Raw genomic sequence first — 23004 nt, forward strand, 5'->3', positions numbered from 1 at the left:
GCGCGAATGTCTGTGTGGCAGCGAATGCAGTTCCAAGGGACAGTGAAAACCAGCTAGAGCTTTCAGTGCTGGCAGCTTTCCTGTGGGCGCAATGTGTGGACGTTTCCAATTTGGCAGCCGGGCTCTGCCAGAGAGAGATACAGAGTGTTGCCCCATTACGAAGCAATGCTTTAGCAGAGCGCGAATGTCTGTGTGGCAGCGAATGCAGTTCCAAGGGACAGTGAAAACCAGCTAGAGCTTTCAGTGCTGACAGCTTTCCTGTGGGCGCAATCTCTGGACGTTTCCAATTTCACTGCCGGGCTCTGCCAGAGAGAGATACAGAGTGTTGCCCCATTAGGAAGCAATGCTTTAGCAGAGCGCGAATGTCTGTGTGGCAGCGAATGCAGTTCCAAGGGACAGTGAAAACCAGCTAGAGCTTTCAGTGCTGGCAGCTTTCCTGTGGGCGCAATGTCTGGACGTTTCCAATTTGGCAGCCGGGCTCTGCCAGAGAGAGATACAGAGTGTTGCCCCATTACGAAGCAAAGCTTTAGCAGAGCGCGAATGTCTGTGTGGCAGCGAATGCAGTGCCAAGGGACAGTGAAAACCAGCTAGAGCTTTCAGTGCTGGCAGCTTTCCTGTGGGCGCAATCTCTGGACGTTTCCAATTTGGCAGCCGGGCTCTGCCACAGAGAGATACAGAGTGTTGCCCCCTTACCAAGCAATGCTTTAGCAGAGCGCGAATGTCTGTGTGGCAGCGAATGCAGTTCCAAGGGACAGTGAAAACCAGCTAGAGCTTTCAGTGCTGGCAGCTTTCCTGTGGGCGCAATCTCTGGACGTTTCCAATTTGGCAGCCGGGCTCTGCCACAGAGAGATACAGAGTGTTGCCCCATTACGAAGCAATGCTTTAGCAGAGCGCGAATGTCTGTGTGGCAGCGAATGCAGTTCCAAGGGACAGTGAAAACCAGCTAAGTTTTCAGTGCTGGCAGCTTTCCTGTGGGCGCAATGTCTGGACGTTTCCAATTTGGCAGCCGGGCTCTGCCAGAGAGAGATACAGAGTGTTGCCCCATTACGAAGCAATGCTTTAGCAGAGCGCGAATGTCTGTGTGGCAGCGAATGCAGTTCCAAGGGACAGTGAAAACCAGCTAGAGCTTTCAGTGCTGGCAGATTTCCTGTGGGCGCAATCTCTGGACGTTTCCAATTTGGCAGCCGGGCTCTGCCAGAGAGAGATACAGAGTGTTGCCCCATTAGGAAGAAATGCTGTAGCAGAGCGCGAATGTCTGTGTGGCAGCGAATGCAGTTCCAAGGGACAGTGAAAACCAGCTAGAGCTTTCAGTGCTGGCAGCTTTCCTGTGGGCGCAATCTCTGGACGTTTCCAATTTGGCAGCCGGGCTCTGCCACAGAGAGATACAGAGTGTTGCCCCATTAGGAAGAAATGCTTTAGCAGAGCGCGAATGTCTGTGTGGCAGCGAATGCAGTTCCAAGGGACAGTGAAAACCAGCTAGAGCTTTCAGTGCTGGCAGCTTTCCTGTGGGCGCAATCTCTGGACGTTTCCAATTTGGCAGCCGGGCTCTGCCAGAGAGAGATACAGAGTGTTGCCCCATTAGGAAGAAATGCTTTAGCAGAGCGCGAATGTCTGTGTGGCAGCGAATGCAGTTCCAAGGGACAGTGAAAACCAGCTAGAGCTTTCAGTGCTGGCAGCTTTCCTGTGGGCGCAATCTCTGGACGTTTCCAATTTGGCAGCCGGGTTCTGCCAGAGAGAGATACAGAGTGTTGCCCCATTACGAAGCAATGCTTTAGCAGAGCGCGAATGTCTGTGTGGCAGCGAATGCAGTTCCAAGGGACAGTGAAAACCAGCTAGAGCTTTCAGTGCTGGCAGCTTTCCTGTGGGCGCAATCTCTGGACGTTTCCAATTTGGCAGCCGGGCTCTGCCACAGAGAGATACAGAGTGTTTCCCCATTACCAAGCAATGCTTTAGCAGAGCGCGAATGTCTGTGTGGCAGCGAATGCAGTTCCAAGGGACAGTGAAAACCAGCTACAGCTTTCAGTGCTGGCAGCTTTCCTGTGGGCGCAATCTCTGGACGTTTCCAATTTGGCAGCCGGGCTCTGCCACAGAGAGATACAGAGTGTTGCCCCATTACGAAGCAATGCTTTAGCAGAGCGCGAATGTCTGTGTGGCAGCGAATGCAGTTCCAAGGGACAGTGAAAACCAGCTAGAGCTTTCAGTGCTGGCAGCTTTCCTGTGGGCGCAATCTCTGGACGTTTCCAATTTGGCAGCCGGGCTCTGCCAGAGAGAGATTCAGAGTGTTGCCCCATTACGAAGCAATGCTTTAGCAGAGCGCGAATGTCTGTGTGGCAGCGAATGCAGTTCCAAGGGACAGTGAAAACCAGCTAAGTTTTCAGTGCTGGCAGCTTTCCTGTGGGCGCAATGTCTGGACGTTTCCAATTTGGCAGCCGGGCTCTGCCAGAGAGAGATACAGAATGTTGCCCCATTACGAAGCAATGCTTTAGCAGAGCGCGAATGTCTGTGTGGCAGCGAATGCAGTTCCAAGGGACAGTGAAAACCAGCTAGAGCTTTCAGTGCTGGCAGCTTTCCTGTGGGCGCAATCTCTGGACGTTTCCAATTTGGCAGCCGGGCTCTGCCAGAGAGAGATACAGAGTGTTGCCCCATTACGAAGCAATGCTTTAGCAGAGCGCGAATGTCTGTGTGGCAGCGAATGCAGTTCCAAGGGACAGTGAAAACCAGCTACAGCTTTCAGTGCTGGCAGCTTTCCTGTGGGCGCAATCTCTGGACGTTTCCAATTTGGCAGCCGGGCTCTGCCACAGAGAGATACAGAGTGTTGCCCCATTACAAAGCAAAGCTTTAGCAGAGCGCGAATGTCTGTGTGGCAGCGAATGCAGTTCCAAGGGACAGTGAAAACCAGCTAGAGCTTTCAGTGCTGGCAGCTTTCCTGTGGGCGCAATCTCTGGACGTTTCCAATTTGGCAGCCGGGCTCACCAGAGAGAGATACACAGTGTTGCCCCCTTACCAAGCAATGCTTTAGCAGAGCGCGAATGTCTGTGTGGCAGCGAATGCAGTGCCAAGGGACAGTGAAAACCAGCTAGAGCTTTCAGTGCTGGCAGCTTTCCTGTGGGCGCAATCTCTGGACGTTTCCAATTTGGCAGCCGGGCTCTGCCAGAGACAGATACAGAGTGTTGCCCCCTTACCAAGCAATGCTTTAGCAGAGCGCGAATGTCTGTGTGGCAGCGAATGCAGTTCCAAGGGACAGTGAAAACCAGCTAGAGCTTTCAGTGCTGGCAGCTTTCCTGTGGGCGCAATCTCTGGACGTTTCCAATTTGGCAGCCGGGCTCTGCCACAGAGAGATACAGAGTGTTGCCCCCTTACCAAGCAATGCTTTAGCAGAGCGCGAATGTCTGTGTGGCAGCGAATGCAGTGCCAAGGGACAGTGAAAACCAGCTAGAGCTTTCAGTGCTGGCAGCTTTCCTGTGGGCGCAATCTCTGGACGTTTCCAATTTGGCAGCCGGGCTCTGCCAGAGAGAGATACAGAGTGTTGCCCCATTACGAAGCAATGCTTTATCAGAGCGCGAATGTCTGTGTGGCAGCGAATGCAGTTCCAAGGGACAGTGAAAACCAGCTACAGCTTTCAGTGCTGGCAGCTTTCCTGTGGGCGGAATCTCTGGACGTTTCCAATTTGGCAGCCGGGCTCTGCCACAGAGAGATACAGAGTGTTGCCCCATTACCAAGCAATGCTTTAGCAGAGCGCGAATGTCTGTGTGGCAGCGAATGCAGTTCCAAGGGACAGTGAAAACCAGCTAGAGCTTTCAGTGCTGGCAGCTTTCCTGTGGGCGCAATCTCTGGACGTTTCCAATTTGGCAGCCGGGCTCTGCCAGAGAGAGATACAGAGTGTTGCCCCATTAGGAAGAAATGCTTTAGCAGAGCGCGAATGTCTGTGTGGCAGCGAATGCAGTTCCAAGGGACAGTGAAAACCAGCTAGAGCTTTCAGTGCTGGCAGCTTTCCTGTGGGCGCAATCTCTGGACGTTTCCAATTTGGCAGCCGGGCTCTGCCAGAGAGAGATACAGAGTGTTGCCCAATTGGGAAGCAAAGCTTTAGCAGAGCGCGAATGTCTGTGTGGAAGCGAATGCAGTTCCAAGGGACAGTGAAAACCAGCTAGAGCTTTCAGTGCTGGCAGCTTTCCTGTGGGCGCAATCTCTGGACGTTTCCAATTTGGCAGCCGGGCTCTGCCAGAGAGAGATACAGAGTGTTGCCCCATTAGGAAGAAATGCTTTAGCAGAGCGCGAATGTCTGTGTGGCAGCGAATGCAGTTCCAAGGGACAGTGAAAACCAGCTAGAGCTTTCAGTGCTGGCAGCTTTCCTGTGGGCGCAATCTCTGGACGTTTCCAATTTGGCAGCCGGGCTCTGCCAGAGAGAGATACAGAGTGTTGCCCAATTGGGAAGCAAAGCTTTAGCAGAGCGCGAATGTCTGTGTGGAAGCGAATGCAGTTCCAAGGGACAGTGAAAACCAGCTAGAGCTTTCAGTGCTGGCAGCTTTCCTGTGGGCGCAATCTCTGGACGTTTCCAATTTGGCAGCCGGGCTCTGCCACAGAGAGATACAGAGTGTTGCCCCATTACAAAGCAAAGCTTTAGCAGAGCGCGAATGTCTGTGTGGCAGCGAATGCAGTTCCAAGGGACAGTGAAAACCAGCTAGAGCTTTCAGTGCTGGCAGCTTTCCTGTGGGCGCAATCTCTGGACGTTTCCAATTTGGCAGCCGGGCTCACCAGAGAGAGATACACAGTGTTGCCCCCTTACCAAGCAATGCTTTAGCAGAGCGCGAATGTCTGTGTGGCAGCGAATGCAGTTCCAAGGGACAGTGAAAACCAGCTAGAGCTTTCAGTGCTGGCAGCTTTCCTGTGGGCGCAATCTCTGGACGTTTCCAATTTGGCAGCCGGGCTCTGCCAGAGAGAGATACAGAGTGTTGCCCCCTTACCAAGCAATGCTTTAGCAGAGCGCGAATGTCTGTGTGGCAGCGAATGCAGTTCCAAGGGACAGTGAAAACCAGCTAGAGCTTTCAGTGCTGGCAGCTTTCCTGTGGGCGCAATCTCTGGACGTTTCCAATTTGGCAGCCGGGCTCTGCCACAGAGAGATACAGAGTGTTGCCCCCTTACCAAGCAATGCTTTAGCAGAGCGCGAATGTCTGTGTGGCAGCGAATGCAGTGCCAAGGGACAGTGAAAACCAGCTAGAGCTTTCAGTGCTGGCAGCTTTCCTGTGGGCGCAATCTCTGGACATTTCCAATTTGGCAGCCGGGCTCTGCCAGAGAGAGATACAGAGTGTTGCCCCATTACGAAGCAATGCTTTATCAGAGAGCGAATGTCTGTGTGGCAGCGAATGCAGTTCCAAGGGACAGTGAAAACCAGCTACAGCTTTCAGTGCTGGCAGCTTTCCTGTGGGCGGAATCTCTGGACGTTTCCAATTTGGCAGCCGGGCTCTGCCACAGAGAGATACAGAGTGTTGCCCCATTACCAAGCAATGCTTTAGCAGAGCGCGAATGTCTGTGTGGCAGCGAATGCAGTTCCAAGGGACAGTGAAAACCAGCTAGAGCTTTCAGTGCTGGCAGCTTTCCTGTGGGCGCAATCTCTGGACGTTTCCAATTTGGCAGCCGGGCTCTGCCAGAGAGAGATACAGAGTGTTGCCCCATTAGGAAGAAATGCTTTAGCAGAGCGCGAATGTCTGTGTGGCAGCGAATGCAGTTCCAAGGGACAGTGAAAACCAGCTAGAGCTTTCAGTGCTGGCAGCTTTCCTGTGGGCGCAATCTCTGGACGTTTCCAATTTGGCAGCCGGGCTCTGCCAGAGAGAGATACAGAGTGTTGCCCAATTGGGAAGCAAAGCTTTAGCAGAGCGCGAATGTCTGTGTGGCAGCGAATGCAGTTCCAAGGGACAGTGAAAACCAGCTAGAGCTTTCAGTGCTGGCAGCTTTCCTGTGGGCGCAATCTCTGGACGTTTCCAATTTGGCAGCCGGGCTCTGCCACAGAGAGATAGAGAGTGTTGCCCAATTAGGAAGCAATGCTTTAGCAGAGCGCGAATGTCTGTGTGGCAGCGAATGCAGTTCCAAGGGACAGTGAAAACCAGCTAGAGCTTTCAGTGCTGGCAGCTTTCCTGTGGGCGCAATCTCTGGACATTTCCAATTTGGCAGCCGGGCTCTGCCAGAGAGAGATACAGAGTGTTGCCCCATTACGAAGCAAAGCTTTAGCAGAGCGCGAATGTCTGTGTGGCAGCGAATGCAGTGCCAAGGGACAGTGAAAACCAGCTAGAGCTTTCAGTGCTGGCAGCTTTCCTGTGGGCGCAATCTCTGGACGTTTCCAATTTGGCAGCCGGGCTCTGCCAGAGAGAGATACAGAGTGTTGCCCCATTACGAAGCAATGCTTTAGCAGAGCGCGAATGTCTGTGTGGCAGCGAATGCAGTTCCAAGGGACAGTGAAAACCAGCTAGAGCTTTCAGTGCTGGCAGCTTTCCTGTGGGCGCAATCTCTGGACGTTTCCAATTTGGCAGCCGGGCTCTGCCACAGAGAGATACAGAGTGTTGCCCCCTTACCAAGCAATGCTTTAGCAGAGCGCGAATGTCTGTGTGGCAGCGAATGCAGTTCCAAGGGACAGTGAAAACCAGCTAGAGCTTTCAGTGCTGGCAGCTTTCCTGTGGGCGCAATGTGTGGACGTTTCCAATTTGGCAGCCGGGCTCTGCCAGAGAGAGATACAGAGTGTTGCCCCATTACGAAGCAATGCTTTAGCAGAGCGCGAATGTCTGTGTGGCAGCGAATGCAGTTCCAAGGGACAGTGAAAACCAGCTAGAGCTTTCAGTGCTGACAGCTTTCCTGTGGGCGCAATCTCTGGACGTTTCCAATTTCACTGCCGGGCTCTGCCACAGAGAGATACAGAGTGTTGCCCCCTTACCAAGCAATGCTTTAGCAGAGCGCGAATGTCTGTGTGGCAGCGAATGCAGTTCCAAGGGACAGTGAAAACCAGCTAGAGCTTTCAGTGCTGGCAGCTTTCCTGTGGGCGCAATGTGTGGACGTTTCCAATTTGGCAGCCGGGCTCTGCCAGAGAGAGATACAGAGTGTTGCCCCATTACGAAGCAATGCTTTAGCAGAGCGCGAATGTCTGTGTGGCAGCGAATGCAGTTCCAAGGGACAGTGAAAACCAGCTAGAGCTTTCAGTGCTGACAGCTTTCCTGTGGGCGCAATCTCTGGACGTTTCCAATTTCACTGCCGGGCTCTGCCAGAGAGAGATACAGAGTGTTGCCCCATTAGGAAGCAATGCTTTAGCAGAGCGCGAATGTCTGTGTGGCAGCGAATGCAGTTCCAAGGGACAGTGAAAACCAGCTAGAGCTTTCAGTGCTGGCAGCTTTCCTGTGGGCGCAATGTCTGGACGTTTCCAATTTGGCAGCCGGGCTCTGCCAGAGAGAGATACAGAGTGTTGCCCCATTACGAAGCAAAGCTTTAGCAGAGCGCGAATGTCTGTGTGGCAGCGAATGCAGTGCCAAGGGACAGTGAAAACCAGCTAGAGCTTTCAGTGCTGGCAGCTTTCCTGTGGGCGCAATCTCTGGACGTTTCCAATTTGGCAGCCGGGCTCTGCCACAGAGAGATACAGAGTGTTGCCCCCTTACCAAGCAATGCTTTAGCAGAGCGCGAATGTCTGTGTGGCAGCGAATGCAGTTCCAAGGGACAGTGAAAACCAGCTAGAGCTTTCAGTGCTGGCAGCTTTCCTGTGGGCGCAATCTCTGGACGTTTCCAATTTGGCAGCCGGGCTCTGCCACAGAGAGATACAGAGTGTTGCCCCATTACGAAGCAATGCTTTAGCAGAGCGCGAATGTCTGTGTGGCAGCGAATGCAGTTCCAAGGGACAGTGAAAACCAGCTAAGTTTTCAGTGCTGGCAGCTTTCCTGTGGGCGCAATGTCTGGACGTTTCCAATTTGGCAGCCGGGCTCTGCCAGAGAGAGATACAGAGTGTTGCCCCATTACGAAGCAATGCTTTAGCAGAGCGCGAATGTCTGTGTGGCAGCGAATGCAGTTCCAAGGGACAGTGAAAACCAGCTAGAGCTTTCAGTGCTGGCAGATTTCCTGTGGGCGCAATCTCTGGACGTTTCCAATTTGGCAGCCGGGCTCTGCCAGAGACAGATACAGAGTGTTGCCCCATTAGGAAGAAATGCTGTAGCAGAGCGCGAATGTCTGTGTGGCAGCGAATGCAGTTCCAAGGGACAGTGAAAACCAGCTAGAGCTTTCAGTGCTGGCAGCTTTCCTGTGGGCGCAATCTCTGGACATTTCCAATTTGGCAGCCGGGCTCTGCCACAGAGAGATACAGAGTGTTGCCCCATTAGGAAGAAATGCTTTAGCAGAGCGCGAATGTCTGTGTGGCAGCGAATGCAGTTCCAAGGGACAGTGAAAACCAGCTAGAGCTTTCAGTGCTGGCAGCTTTCCTGTGGGCGCAATCTCTGGACGTTTCCAATTTGGCAGCCGGGCTCTGCCAGAGAGAGATACAGAGTGTTGCCCCATTAGGAAGAAATGCTTTAGCAGAGCGCGAATGTCTGTGTGGCAGCGAATGCAGTTCCAAGGGACAGTGAAAACCAGCTAGAGCTTTCAGTGCTGGCAGCTTTCCTGTGGGCGCAATCTCTGGACGTTTCCAATTTGGCAGCCGGGTTCTGCCAGAGAGAGATACAGAGTGTTGCCCCATTACGAAGCAATGCTTTAGCAGAGCGCGAATGTCTGTGTGGCAGCGAATGCAGTTCCAAGGGACAGTGAAAACCAGCTAGAGCTTTCAGTGCTGGCAGCTTTCCTGTGGGCGCAATCTCTGGACGTTTCCAATTTGGCAGCCGGGCTCTGCCACAGAGAGATACAGAGTGTTGCCCCATTACCAAGCAATGCTTTAGCAGAGCGCGAATGTCTGTGTGGCAGCGAATGCAGTTCCAAGGGACAGTGAAAACCAGCTACAGCTTTCAGTGCTGGCAGCTTTCCTGTGGGCGCAATCTCTGGACGTTTCCAATTTGGCAGCCGGGCTCTGCCACAGAGAGATACAGAGTGTTGCCCCATTACGAAGCAATGCTTTAGCAGAGCGCGAATGTCTGTGTGGCAGCGAATGCAGTTCCAAGGGACAGTGAAAACCAGCTAGAGCTTTCAGTGCTGGCAGCTTTCCTGTGGGCGCAATCTCTGGACGTTTCCAATTTGGCAGCCGGGCTCTGCCAGAGAGAGATTCAGAGTGTTGCCCCATTACGAAGCAATGCTTTAGCAGAGCGCGAATGTCTGTGTGGCAGCGAATGCAGTTCCAAGGGACAGTGAAAACCAGCTAAGTTTTCAGTGCTGGCAGCTTTCCTGTGGGCGCAATGTCTGGACGTTTCCAATTTGGCAGCCGGGCTCTGCCAGAGAGAGATACAGAATGTTGCCCCATTACGAAGCAATGCTTTAGCAGAGCGCGAATGTCTGTGTGGCAGCGAATGCAGTTCCAAGGGACAGTGAAAACCAGCTAGAGCTTTCAGTGCTGGCAGCTTTCCTGTGGGCGCAATCTCTGGACGTTTCCAATTTGGCAGCCGGGCTCTGCCAGAGAGAGATACAGAGTGTTGCCCCATTACGAAGCAATGCTTTAGCAGAGCGCGAATGTCTGTGTGGCAGCGAATGCAGTTCCAAGGGACAGTGAAAACCAGCTACAGCTTTCAGTGCTGGCAGCTTTCCTGTGGGCGCAATCTCTGGACGTTTCCAATTTGGCAGCCGGGCTCTGCCACAGAGAGATACAGAGTGTTGCCCCATTACAAAGCAAAGCTTTAGCAGAGCGCGAATGTCTGTGTGGCAGCGAATGCAGTTCCAAGGGACAGTGAAAACCAGCTAGAGCTTTCAGTGCTGGCAGCTTTCCTGTGGGCGCAATCTCTGGACGTTTCCAATTTGGCAGCCGGGCTCACCAGAGAGAGATACACAGTGTTGCCCCCTTACCAAGCAATGCTTTAGCAGAGCGCGAATGTCTGTGTGGCAGCGAATGCAGTTCCAAGGGACAGTGAAAACCAGCTAGAGCTTTCAGTGCTGGCAGCTTTCCTGTGGGCGCAATCTCTGGACGTTTCCAATTTGGCAGCCGGGCTCTGCCAGAGAGAGATACAGAGTGTTGCCCCATTACCAAGCAATGCTTTAGCAGAGCGCGAATGTCTGTGTGGCAGCGAATGCAGTGCCAAGGGACAGTGAAAACCAGCTAGAGCTTTCAGTGCTGGCAGCTTTCCTGTGGGCGCAATCTCTGGACGTTTCCAATTTGGCAGCCGGGCTCTGCCAGAGAGAGATACAGAGTGTTGCCCCCTTACCAAGCAATGCTTTAGCAGAGCGCGAATGTCTGTGTGGCAGCGAATGCAGTTCCAAGGGACAGTGAAAACCAGCTAGAGCTTTCAGTGCTGGCAGCTTTCCTGTGGGCGCAATCTCTGGACGTTTCCAATTTGGCAGCCGGGCTCTGCCACAGAGAGATACAGAGTGTTGCCCCCTTACCAAGCAATGCTTTAGCAGAGCGCGAATGTCTGTGTGGCAGCGAATGCAGTGCCAAGGGACAGTGAAAACCAGCTAGAGCTTTCAGTGCTGGCAGCTTTCCTGTGGGCGCAATCTCTGGACGTTTCCAATTTGGCAGCCGGGCTCTGCCAGAGAGAGATACAGAGTGTTGCCCCATTACGAAGCAATGCTTTATCAGAGCGCGAATGTCTGTGTGGCAGCGAATGCAGTTCCAAGGGACAGTGAAAACCAGCTAGAGCTTTCAGTGCTGGCAGCTTTCCTGTGGGCGGAATCTCTGGACATTTCCAATTTGGCAGCCGGGCTCTGCCACAGAGAGATACAGAGTGTTGCCCCATTACCAAGCAATGCTTTAGCAGAGCGCGAATGTCTGTGTGGCAGCGAATGCAGTTCCAAGGGACAGTGAAAACCAGCTAGAGCTTTCAGTGCTGGCAGCTTTCCTGTGGGCGCAATCTCTGGACGTTTCCAATTTGGCAGCCGGGCTCTGCCAGAGAGAGATACAGAGTGTTGCCCCATTAGGAAGAAATGCTTTAGCAGAGCGCGAATGTCTGTGTGGCAGCGAATGCAGTTCCAAGGGACAGTGAAAACCAGCTAGAGCTTTCAGTGCTGGCAGCTTTCCTGTGGGCGCAATCTCTGGACGTTTCCAATTTGGCAGCCGGGCTCTGCCAGAGAGAGATACAGAGTGTTGCCCAATTGGGAAGCAAAGCTTTAGCAGAGCGCGAATGTCTGTGTGGAAGCGAATGCAGTTCCAAGGGACAGTGAAAACCAGCTAGAGCTTTCAGTGCTGGCAGCTTTCCTGTGGGCGCAATCTCTGGACGTTTCCAATTTGGCAGCCGGGCTCTGCCACAGAGAGATAGAGAGTGTTGCCCAATTAGGAAGCAATGCTTTAGCAGAGCGCGAATGTCTGTGTGGCAGCGAATGCAGTGCCAAGGGACAGTGAAAACCAGCTAGAGCTTTCAGTGCTGGCAGCTTTCCTGTGGGCGCAATCTCTGGACGTTTCCAATTTGGCAGCCGGGCTCTGCCACAGAGAGATACAGAGTGTTGCCCCATTACAAAGCAAAGCTTTAGCAGAGCGCGAATGTCTGTGTGGCAGCGAATGCAGTTCCAAGGGACAGTGAAAACCAGCTAGAGCTTTCAGTGCTGGCAGCTTTCCTGTGGGCGCAATCTCTGGACGTTTCCAATTTGGCAGCCGGGCTCACCAGAGAGAGATACACAGTGTTGCCCCCTTACCAAGCAATGCTTTAGCAGAGCGCGAATGTCTGTGTGGCAGCGAATGCAGTTCCAAGGGACAGTGAAAACCAGCTAGAGCTTTCAGTGCTGGCAGCTTTCCTGTGGGCGCAATCTCTGGACGTTTCCAATTTGGCAGCCGGGCTCTGCCAGAGAGAGATACAGAGTGTTGCCCCCTTACCAAGCAATGCTTTAGCAGAGCGCGAATGTCTGTGTGGCAGCGAATGCAGTTCCAAGGGACAGTGAAAACCAGCTAGAGCTTTCAGTGCTGGCAGCTTTCCTGTGGGCGCAATCTCTGGACGTTTCCAATTTGGCAGCCGGGCTCTGCCACAGAGAGATACAGAGTGTTGCCCCCTTACCAAGCAATGCTTTAGCAGAGCGCGAATGTCTGTGTGGCAGCGAATGCAGTGCCAAGGGACAGTGAAAACCAGCTAGAGCTTTCAGTGCTGGCAGCTTTCCTGTGGGCGCAATCTCTGGACATTTCCAATTTGGCAGCCGGGCTCTGCCAGAGAGAGATACAGAGTGTTGCCCCATTACGAAGCAATGCTTTATCAGAGAGCGAATGTCTGTGTGGCAGCGAATGCAGTTCCAAGGGACAGTGAAAACCAGCTACAGCTTTCAGTGCTGGCAGCTTTCCTGTGGGCGGAATCTCTGGACGTTTCCAATTTGGCAGCCGGGCTCTGCCACAGAGAGATACAGAGTGTTGCCCCATTACCAAGCAATGCTTTAGCAGAGCGCGAATGTCTGTGTGGCAGCGAATGCAGTTCCAAGGGACAGTGAAAACCAGCTAGAGCTTTCAGTGCTGGCAGCTTTCCTGTGGGCGCAATCTCTGGACGTTTCCAATTTGGCAGCCGGGCTCTGCCAGAGAGAGATACAGAGTGTTGCCCCATTAGGAAGAAATGCTTTAGCAGAGCGCGAATGTCTGTGTGGCAGCGAATGCAGTTCCAAGGGACAGTGAAAACCAGCTAGAGCTTTCAGTGCTGGCAGCTTTCCTGTGGGCGCAATCTCTGGACGTTTCCAATTTGGCAGCCGGGCTCTGCCAGAGAGAGATACAGAGTGTTGCCCAATTGGGAAGCAAAGCTTTAGCAGAGCGCGAATGTCTGTGTGGCAGCGAATGCAGTTCCAAGGGACAGTGAAAACCAGCTAGAGCTTTCAGTGCTGGCAGCTTTCCTGTGGGCGCAATCTCTGGACGTTTCCAATTTGGCAGCCGGGCTCTGCCACAGAGAGATAGAGAGTGTTGCCCAATTAGGAAGCAATGCTTTAGCAGAGCGCGAATGTCTGTGTGGCAGCGAATGCAGTTCCAAGGGACAGTGAAAACCAGCTAGAGCTTTCAGTGCTGGCAGCTTTCCTGTGGGCGCAATCTCTGGACATTTCCAATTTGGCAGCCGGGCTCTGCCAGAGAGAGATACAGAGTGTTGCCCCATTACGAAGCAAAGCTTTAGCAGAGCGCGAATGTCTGTGTGGCAGCGAATGCAGTGCCAAGGGACAGTGAAAACCAGCTAGAGCTTTCAGTGCTGGCAGCTTTCCTGTGGGCGCAATCTCTGGACGTTTCCAATTTGGCAGCCGGGCTCTGCCAGAGAGAGATACAGAGTGTTGCCCCATTACGAAGCAATGCTTTATCAGAGCGCGAATGTCTGTGTGGCAGCGAATGCAGTTCCAAGGGACAGTGAAAACCAGCTAGAGCTTTCAGTGCTGGCAGCTTTCCTGTGGGCGCAATCTCTGGACGTTTCCAATTTGGCAGCCGGGCTCTGCCAGAGAGAGATACAGAGTGTTGCCCAATTGGGAAGCAAAGCTTTAGCAGAGCGCGAATGTCTGTGTGGAAGCGAATGCAGTTCCAAGGGACAGTGAAAACCAGCTAGAGCTTTCAGTGCTGGCAGCTTTCCTGTGGGCGCAATCTCTGGACGTTTCCAATTTGGCAGCCGGGCTCTGCCACAGAGAGATAGAGAGTGTTGCCCAATTAGGAAGCAATGCTTTAGCAGAGCGCGAATGTCTGTGTGGCAGCGAATGCAGTGCCAAGGGACAGTGAAAACCAGCTAGAGCTTTCAGTGCTGGCAGCTTTCCTGTGGGCGCAATCTCTGGACGTTTCCAATTTGGCAGCCGGGCTCTGCCACAGAGAGATACAGAGTGTTGCCCCATTACAAAGCAAAGCTTTAGCAGAGCGCGAATGTCTGTGTGGCAGCGAATGCAGTTCCAAGGGACAGTGAAAACCAGCTAGAGCTTTCAGTGCTGGCAGCTTTCCTGTGGGCGCAATCTCTGGACGTTTCCAATTTGGCAGCCGGGCTCACCAGAGAGAGATACACAGTGTTGCCCCCTTACCAAGCAATGCTTTAGCAGAGCGCGAATGTCTGTGTGGCAGCGAATGCAGTTCCAAGGGACAGTGAAAACCAGCTAGAGCTTTCAGTGCTGGCAGCTTTCCTGTGGGCGCAATCTCTGGACGTTTCCAATTTGGCAGCCGGGCTCTGCCAGAGAGAGATACAGAGTGTTGCCCCCTTACCAAGCAATGCTTTAGCAGAGCGCGAATGTCTGTGTGGCAGCGAATGCAGTTCCAAGGGACAGTGAAAACCAGCTAGAGCTTTCAGTGCTGGCAGCTTTCCTGTGGGCGCAATCTCTGGACGTTTCCAATTTGGCAGCCGGGCTCTGCCACAGAGAGATACAGAGTGTTGCCCCCTTACCAAGCAATGCTTTAGCAGAGCGCGAATGTCTGTGTGGCAGCGAATGCAGTGCCAAGGGACAGTGAAAACCAGCTAGAGCTTTCAGTGCTGGCAGCTTTCCTGTGGGCGCAATCTCTGGACATTTCCAATTTGGCAGCCGGGCTCTGCCAGAGAGAGATACAGAGTGTTGCCCCATTACGAAGCAATGCTTTATCAGAGAGCGAATGTCTGTGTGGCAGCGAATGCAGTTCCAAGGGACAGTGAAAACCAGCTACAGCTTTCAGTGCTGGCAGCTTTCCTGTGGGCGGAATCTCTGGACGTTTCCAATTTGGCAGCCGGGCTCTGCCACAGAGAGATACAGAGTGTTGCCCCATTACCAAGCAATGCTTTAGCAGAGCGCGAATGTCTGTGTGGCAGCGAATGCAGTTCCAAGGGACAGTGAAAACCAGCTAGAGCTTTCAGTGCTGGCAGCTTTCCTGTGGGCGCAATCTCTGGACGTTTCCAATTTGGCAGCCGGGCTCTGCCAGAGAGAGATACAGAGTGTTGCCCCATTAGGAAGAAATGCTTTAGCAGAGCGCGAATGTCTGTGTGGCAGCGAATGCAGTTCCAAGGGACAGTGAAAACCAGCTAGAGCTTTCAGTGCTGGCAGCTTTCCTGTGGGCGCAATCTCTGGACGTTTCCAATTTGGCAGCCGGGCTCTGCCAGAGAGAGATACAGAGTGTTGCCCAATTGGGAAGCAAAGCTTTAGCAGAGCGCGAATGTCTGTGTGGCAGCGAATGCAGTTCCAAGGGACAGTGAAAACCAGCTAGAGCTTTCAGTGCTGGCAGCTTTCCTGTGGGCGCAATCTCTGGACGTTTCCAATTTGGCAGCCGGGCTCTGCCACAGAGAGATAGAGAGTGTTGCCCAATTAGGAAGCAATGCTTTAGCAGAGCGCGAATGTCTGTGTGGCAGCGAATGCAGTTCCAAGGGACAGTGAAAACCAGCTAGAGCTTTCAGTGCTGGCAGCTTTCCTGTGGGCGCAATCTCTGGACATTTCCAATTTGGCAGCCGGGCTCTGCCAGAGAGAGATACAGAGTGTTGCCCCATTACGAAGCAAAGCTTTAGCAGAGCGCGAATGTCTGTGTGGCAGCGAATGCAGTGCCAAGGGACAGTGAAAACCAGCTAGAGCTTTCAGTGCTGGCAGCTTTCCTGTGGGCGCAATCTCTGGACGTTTCCAATTTGGCAGCCGGGCTCTGCCAGAGAGAGATACAGAGTGTTGCCCCATTACGAAGCAATGCTTTAGCAGAGCGCGAATGTCTGTGTGGCAGCGAATGCAGTTCCAAGGGACAGTGAAAACCAGCTAGAGCTTTCAGTGCTGGCAGCTTTCCTGTGGGCGCAATCTCTGGACGTTTCCAATTTGGCAGCCGGGCTCTGCCACAGAGAGATACAGAGTGTTGCCCCCTTACCAAGCAATGCTTTAGCAGAGCGCGAATGTCTGTGTGGCAGCGAATGCAGTTCCAAGGGACAGTGAAAACCAGCTAGAGCTTTCAGTGCTGGCAGCTTTCCTGTGGGCGCAATGTGTGGACGTTTCCAATTTGGCAGCCGGGCTCTGCCAGAGAGAGATACAGAGTGTTGCCCCATTACGAAGCAATGCTTTAGCAGAGCGCGAATGTCTGTGTGGCAGCGAATGCAGTTCCAAGGGACAGTGAAAACCAGCTAGAGCTTTCAGTGCTGACAGCTTTCCTGTGGGCGCAATCTCTGGACGTTTCCAATTTCACTGCCGGGCTCTGCCAGAGAGAGATACAGAGTGTTGCCCCATTAGGAAGCAATGCTTTAGCAGAGCGCGAATGTCTGTGTGGCAGCGAATGCAGTTCCAAGGGACAGTGAAAACCAGCTAGAGCTTTCAGTGCTGGCAGCTTTCCTGTGGGCGCAATGTCTGGACGTTTCCAATTTGGCAGCCGGGCTCTGCCAGAGAGAGATACAGAGTGTTGCCCCATTAGGAAGCAATGCTTTAGCAGAGCGCGAATGTCTGTGTGGCAGCGAATGCAGTTCCAAGGGACAGTGAAAACCAGCTAGAGCTTTCAGTGCTGGCAGCTTTCCTGTGGGCGCAATCTCTGGACGTTTCCAATTTGGCAGCCGGGCTCTGCCAGAGAGAGATACAGAGTGTTGCCCAATTAGGAAGCAATGCTTTAGCAGAGCGCGAATGTCTGTGTGGCAGCGAATGCAGTTCCAAGGGACAGTGAAAACCAGCTAGAGCTTTCAGTGCTGGCAGCTTTCCTGTGGGCGCAATCTCTGGACATTTCCAATTTGGCAGCCGGGCTCTGCCAGAGAGAGATACAGAGTGTTGCCCCATTACGAAGCAAAGCTTTAGCAGAGCGCGAATGTCTGTGTGGCAGCGAATGCAGTGCCAAGGGACAGTGAAAACCAGCTAGAGCTTTCAGTGCTGGCAGCTTTCCTGTGGGCGCAATCTCTGGACGTTTCCAATTTGGCAGCCGGGCTCTGCCACAGAGAGATACAGAGTGTTGCCCCCTTACCAAGCAATGCTTTAGCAGAGCGCGAATGTCTGTGTGGCAGCGAATGCAGTTCCAAGGGACAGTGAAAACCAGCTAGAGCTTTCAGTGCTGGCAGCTTTCCTGTGGGCGCAATCTCTGGACGTTTCCAATTTGGCAGCCGGGCTCTGCCACAGAGAGATACAGAGTGTTGCCCCCTTACCAAGCAATGCTTTAGCAGAGCGCGAATGTCTGTGTGGCAGCGAATGCAGTTCCAAGGGACAGTGAAAACCAGCTAGAGCTTTCAGTGCTGGCAGCTTTCCTGTGGGCGCAATGTGTGGACGTTTCCAATTTGGCAGCCGGGCTCTGCCAGAGAGAGATACAGAGTGTTGCCCCATTACGAAGCAATGCTTTAGCAGAGCGCGAATGTCTGTGTGGCAGCGAATGCAGTTCCAAGGGACAGTGAAAACCAGCTAGAGCTTTCAGTGCTGACAGCTTTCCTGTGGGCGCAATCTCTGGACGTTTCCAATTTCACTGCCGGGCTCTGCCAGAGAGAGATACAGAGTGTTGCCCCATTAGGAAGCAATGCTTTAGCAGAGCGCGAATGTCTGTGTGGCAGCGAATGCAGTTCCAAGGGACAGTGAAAACCAGCTAGAGCTTTCAGTGCTGGCAGCTTTCCTGTGGGCGCAATCTCTGGACGTTTCCAATTTGGCAGCCGGGCTCTGCCAGAGAGAGATAAAGAGTGTTGCCCAATTAGGAAGCAATGCTTTAGCAGAGCGCGAATGTCTGTGTGGCAGCGAATGCAGTTCCAAGGGACAGTGAAAACCAGCTAGAGCTTTCAGTGCTGGCAGCTTTCCTGTGGGCGCAATCTCTGGACATTTCCAATTTGGCAGCCGGGCTCTGCCAGAGAGAGATACAGAGTGTTGCCCCATTACGAAGCAAAGCTTTAGCAGAGCGCGAATGTCTGTGTGGCAGCGAATGCAGTGCCAAGGGACAGTGAAAACCAGCTAGAGCTTTCAGTGCTGGCAGCTTTCCTGTGGGCGCAATCTCTGGACGTTTCCAATTTGGCAGCCGGGCTCTGCCACAGAGAGATACAGAGTGTTGCCCCCTTACCAAGCAATGCTTTAGCAGAGCGCGAATGTCTGTGTGGCAGCGAATGCAGTTCCAAGGGATAGTGAAAACCAGCTAGAGCTTTCAGTGCTGGCAGCTTTCCTGTGGGCGCAATCTCTGGACGTTTCCAATTTGGCAGCCGGGCTCTGCCACAGAGAGATACAGAGTGTTGCCCAATTGGGAAGCAAAGCTTTAGCAGAGCGCGAATGTCTGTGTGGCAGCGAATGCAGTTCCAAGGGACAGTGAAAACCAGCTAGAGCTTTCAGTGCTGGCAGCTTTCCTGTGGGCGCAATCTCTGGACATTTCCAATTTGGCAGCCGGGCTCTGCCAGAGCGAGATACAGAGTGTTGCCCCATTACGAAGCAAAGCTTTAGCAGAGCGCGAATGTCTGTGTGGCAGCGAATGCAGTTCCAAGGGACAGTGAAAACCAGCTAGAGCTTTCAGTGCTGGCAGCTTTCCTGTGGGCGCAATCTCTGGACATTTCCAATTTGGCAGCCGGGCTCTGCCAGAGAGAGATACAGAGTGTTGCCCCATTACGAAGCAAAGCTTTAGCAGAGCGCGAATGTCTGTGTGGCAGCGAATGCAGTGCCAAGGGACAGTGAAAACCAGCTAGAGCTTTCAGTGCTGGCAGCTTTCCTGTGGGCGCAATCTCTGGACGTTTCCAATTTGGCAGCCGGGCTCTGCCACAGAGAGATACAGAGTGTTGCCCCATTACGAAGCAATGCTTTAGCAGAGCGCGAATGTCTGTGTGGCAGCGAATGCAGTTCCAAGGGACAGTGAAAACCAGCTAGAGCTTTCAGTGCTGGCAGCTTTCCTGTGGGCGCAATCTCTGGACGTTTCCAATTTGGCAGCCGGGCTCTGCCAGAGAGAGATACAGAGTGTTGCCCCATTACAAAGCAATGCTTTAGCAGAGCGCGAATGTCTGTGTGGCAGCGAATGCAGTTCCAAGGGACAGTGAAAACCAGCTAGAGCTTTCAGTGCTGGCAGCTTTCCTGTGGGCGCAATCTCTGGACGTTTCCAATTTGGCAGCCGGGCTCTGCCAGAGAGAGATACAGAGTGTTGCCCCCTTACCAAGCAATGCTTTAGCAGAGCGCGAATGTCTGTGTGGCAGCGAATGCAGTTCCAAGGGACAGTGAAAACCAGCTAGAGCTTTCAGTGCTGGCAGCTTTCCTGTGGGCGCAATCTCTGGACGTTTCCAATTTGGCAGCCGGGCTCTGCCAGAGACAGATACAGAGTGTTGCCCCATTACGAAGCAAAGCTTTAGCAGAGCGCGAATGTCTGTGTGGCAGCGAATGCAGTTCCAAGGGACAGTGAAAACCAGCTAGAGCTTTCAGTGCTGGCAGCTTTCCTGTGGGCGCAATCTCTGGACGTTTCCAATTTGGCAGCCGGGCTCTGCCAGAGAGAGATACAGAGTGTTGCCCCATTACAAAGCAATGCTTTATCAGAGCGCGAATGTCTGTGTGGCAGCGAATGCAGTTCCAAGGGACAGTGAAAACCAGCTACAGCTTTCAGTGCTGGCAGCTTTCCTGTGGGCGGAATCTCTGGACGTTTCCAATTTGGCAGCCGGGCTCTGCCACAGAGAGATACAGAGTGTTGCCCCATTACCAAGCAATGCTTTAGCAGAGCGCGAATGTCTGTGTGGCAGCGAATGCAGTTCCAAGGGACAGTGAAAACCAGCTAGAGCTTTCAGTGCTGGCAGCTTTCCTGTGGGCGCAATCTCTGGACGTTTCCAATTTGGCAGCCGGGCTCTGCCAGAGAGAGATACAGAGTGTTGCCCCATTACGAAGCAATGCTTTAGCAGAGCGCGAATGTCTGTGTGGCAGCGAATGCAGTTCCAAGGGACAGTGAAAACCAGCTAGAGCTTTCAGTGCTGGCAGCTTTCCTGTGGGCGCAATCTCTGGACGTTTCCAATTTGGCAGCCGGGCTCTGCCAGAGAGAGATACAGAGTGTTGCCCAATTGGGAAGCAAAGCTTTAGCAGAGCGCGAATGTCTGTGTGGCAGCGAATGCAGTTCCAAGGGACAGTGAAAACCAGCTAGAGCTTTCAGTGCTGGCAGCTTTCCTGTGGGCGCAATCTCTGGACGTTTCCAATTTGGCAGCCGGGCTCTGCCAGAGACAGATACAGAGTGTTGCCCCATTACGAAGCAAAGCTTTAGCAGAGCGCGAATGTCTGTGTGGCAGCGAATGCAGTTCCAAGGGACGGTGAAAACCAGCTACAGCTTTCAGTGCTGGCAGCTTTCCTGTGGGCGCAATCTCTGGACGTTTCCAATTTGGCAGCCGGGCTCTGCCAGAGAGAGATACAGAGTGTTGCCCCATTACAAAGCAATGCTTTATCAGAGCGCGAATGTCTGTGTGGCAGCGAATGCAGTTCCAAGGGACAGTGAAAACCAGCTAGAGCTTTCAGTGCTGGCAGCTTTCCTGTGGGCGCAATCTCTGGACGTTTCCAATTTGGCAGCCGGGCTCTGCCAGAGAGAGATACAGAGTGTTGCCCAATTGGGAAGCAAAGCTTTAGCAGAGCGCGAATGTCTGTGTGGCAGCGAATGCAGTTCCAAGGGACAGTGAAAACCAGCTAGAGCTTTCAGTGCTGGCAGCTTTCCTGTGGGCGCAATCTCTGGACGTTTCCAATTTGGCAGCCGGGCTCTGCCAGAGACAGATACAGAGTGTTGCCCCATTACGAAGCAAAGCTTTAGCAGAGCGCGAATGTCTGTGTGGCAGCGAATGCAGTTCCAAGGGACAGTGAAAACCAGCTAGAGCTTTCAGTGCTGGCAGCTTTCCTGTGGGCGCAATCTCTGGACGTTTCCAATTTGGCAGCCGGGCTCTGCCAGAGAGAGATACAGAGTGTTGCCCCCTTACCAAGCAATGCTTTAGCAGAGCGCGAATGTCTGTGTGGCAGCGAATGCAGTTCCAAGGGACAGTGAAAACCAGCTAGAGCTTTCAGTGCTGGCAGCTTTCCTGTGGGCGCAATCTCTGGACGTTTCCAATTTGGCAGCCGGGCTCTGCCAGAGAGAGATACAGAGTGTTGCCCCGTTACAAAGCAATGCTTTATCAGAGCGCGAATGTCTGTGTGGCAGCGAATGCAGTTCCAAGGGACAGTGAAAACCAGCTAGAGCTTTCAGTGCTGGCAGCTTTCCTGTGGGCGGAATCTCTGGACGTTTCCAATTTGGCAGCCGGGCTCTGCCACAGAGAGATACAGAGTGTTGCCCCATTACCAAGCAAAGCTTTAGCAGAGCGCGAATGTCTGTGTGGCAGCGAATGCAGTGCCAAGGGACAGTGAAAACCAGCTAGAGCTTTCAGTGCTGGCAGCTTTCCTGTGGGCGCAATCTCTGGACGTTTCCAATTTGGCAGCCGGGCTCTGCCAGAGAGAGATACAGAGTGTTGCCCCATTACGAAGCAATGCTTTAGCAGAGCGCGAATGTCTGTGTGGCAGCGAATGCAGTTCCAAGGGACAGTGAAAACCAGCTAGAGCTTTCAGTGCTGGCAGCTTTCCTGTGGGCGCAATCTCTGGACGTTTCCAATTTGGCAGCCGGGCTCTGCCACAGAGAGATACAGAGTGTTGCCCCCTTACCAAGCAATGCTTTAGCAGAGCGCGAATGTCTGTGTGGCAGCGAATGCAGTTCCAAGGGACAGTGAAAACCAGCTAGAGCTTTCAGTGCTGGCAGCTTTCCTGTGGGCGCAATGTGTGGACGTTTCCAATTTGGCAGCCGGGCTCTGCCAGAGAGAGATACAGAGTGTTGCCCCATTACGAAGCAATGCTTTAGCAGAGCGCGAATGTCTGTGTGGCAGCGAATGCAGTTCCAAGGGACAGTGAAAACCAGCTAGAGCTTTCAGTGCTGACAGCTTTCCTGTGGGCGCAATCTCTGGACGTTTCCAATTTCACTGCCGGGCTCTGCCAGAGAGAGATACAGAGTGTTGCCCCATTAGGAAGCAATGCTTTAGCAGAGCGCGAATGTCTGTGTGGCAGCGAATGCAGTTCCAAGGGACAGTGAAAACCAGCTAGAGCTTTCAGTGCTGGCAGCTTTCCTGTGGGCGCAATGTCTGGACGTTTCCAATTTGGCAGCCGGGCTCTGCCAGAGAGAGATACAGAGTGTTGCCCCATTAGGAAGCAATGCTTTAGCAGAGCGCGAATGTCTGTGTGGCAGCGAATGCAGTTCCAAGGGACAGTGAAAACCAGCTAGAGCTTTCAGTGCTGGCAGCTTTCCTGTGGGCGCAATCTCTGGACGTTTCCAATTTGGCAGCCGGGCTCTGCCAGAGAGAGATAAAGAGTGTTGCCCAATTAGGAAGCAATGCTTTAGCAGAGCGCGAATGTCTGTGTGGCAGCGAATGCAGTTCCAAGGGACAGTGAAAACCAGCTAGAGCTTTCAGTGCTGGCAGCTTTCCTGTGGGCGCAATCTCTGGACGTTTCCAATTTGGCAGCCGGGCTCTGCCACAGAGAGATACAGAGTGTTGCCCCCTTACCAAGCAATGCTTTAGCAGAGCGCGAATGTCTGTGTGGCAGCGAATGCAGTTCCAAGGGATAGTGAAAACCAGCTAGAGCTTTCAGTGCTGGCAGCTTTCCTGTGGGCGCAATCTCTGGACGTTTCCAATTTGGCAGCCGGGCTCTGCCACAGAGAGATACAGAGTGTTGCCCAATTGGGAAGCAAAGCTTTAGCAGAGCGCGAATGTCTGTGTGGCAGCGAATGCAGTTCCAAGGGACAGTGAAAACCAGCTAGAGCTTTCAGTGCTGGCAGCTTTCCTGTGGGCGCAATCTCTGGACATTTCCAATTTGGCAGCCGGGCTCTGCCAGAGCGAGATACAGAGTGTTGCCCCATTACGAAGCAAAGCTTTAGCAGAGCGCGAATGTCTGTGTGGCAGCGAATGCAGTTCCAAGGGACAGTGAAAACCAGCTAGAGCTTTCAGTGCTGGCAGCTTTCCTGTGGGCGCAATCTCTGGACATTTCCAATTTGGCAGCCGGGCTCTGCCAGAGAGAGATACAGAGTGTTGCCCCATTACGAAGCAAAGCTTTAGCAGAGCGCGAATGTCTGTGTGGCAGCGAATGCAGTGCCAAGGGACAGTGAAAACC

The sequence above is a fragment of the Mycteria americana genome, unplaced genomic scaffold (genome assembly GCF_035582795.1).
Source record: "Mycteria americana isolate JAX WOST 10 ecotype Jacksonville Zoo and Gardens unplaced genomic scaffold, USCA_MyAme_1.0 Scaffold_54, whole genome shotgun sequence".
NCBI lineage: Eukaryota > Metazoa > Chordata > Aves > Ciconiiformes > Ciconiidae > Mycteria > Mycteria americana.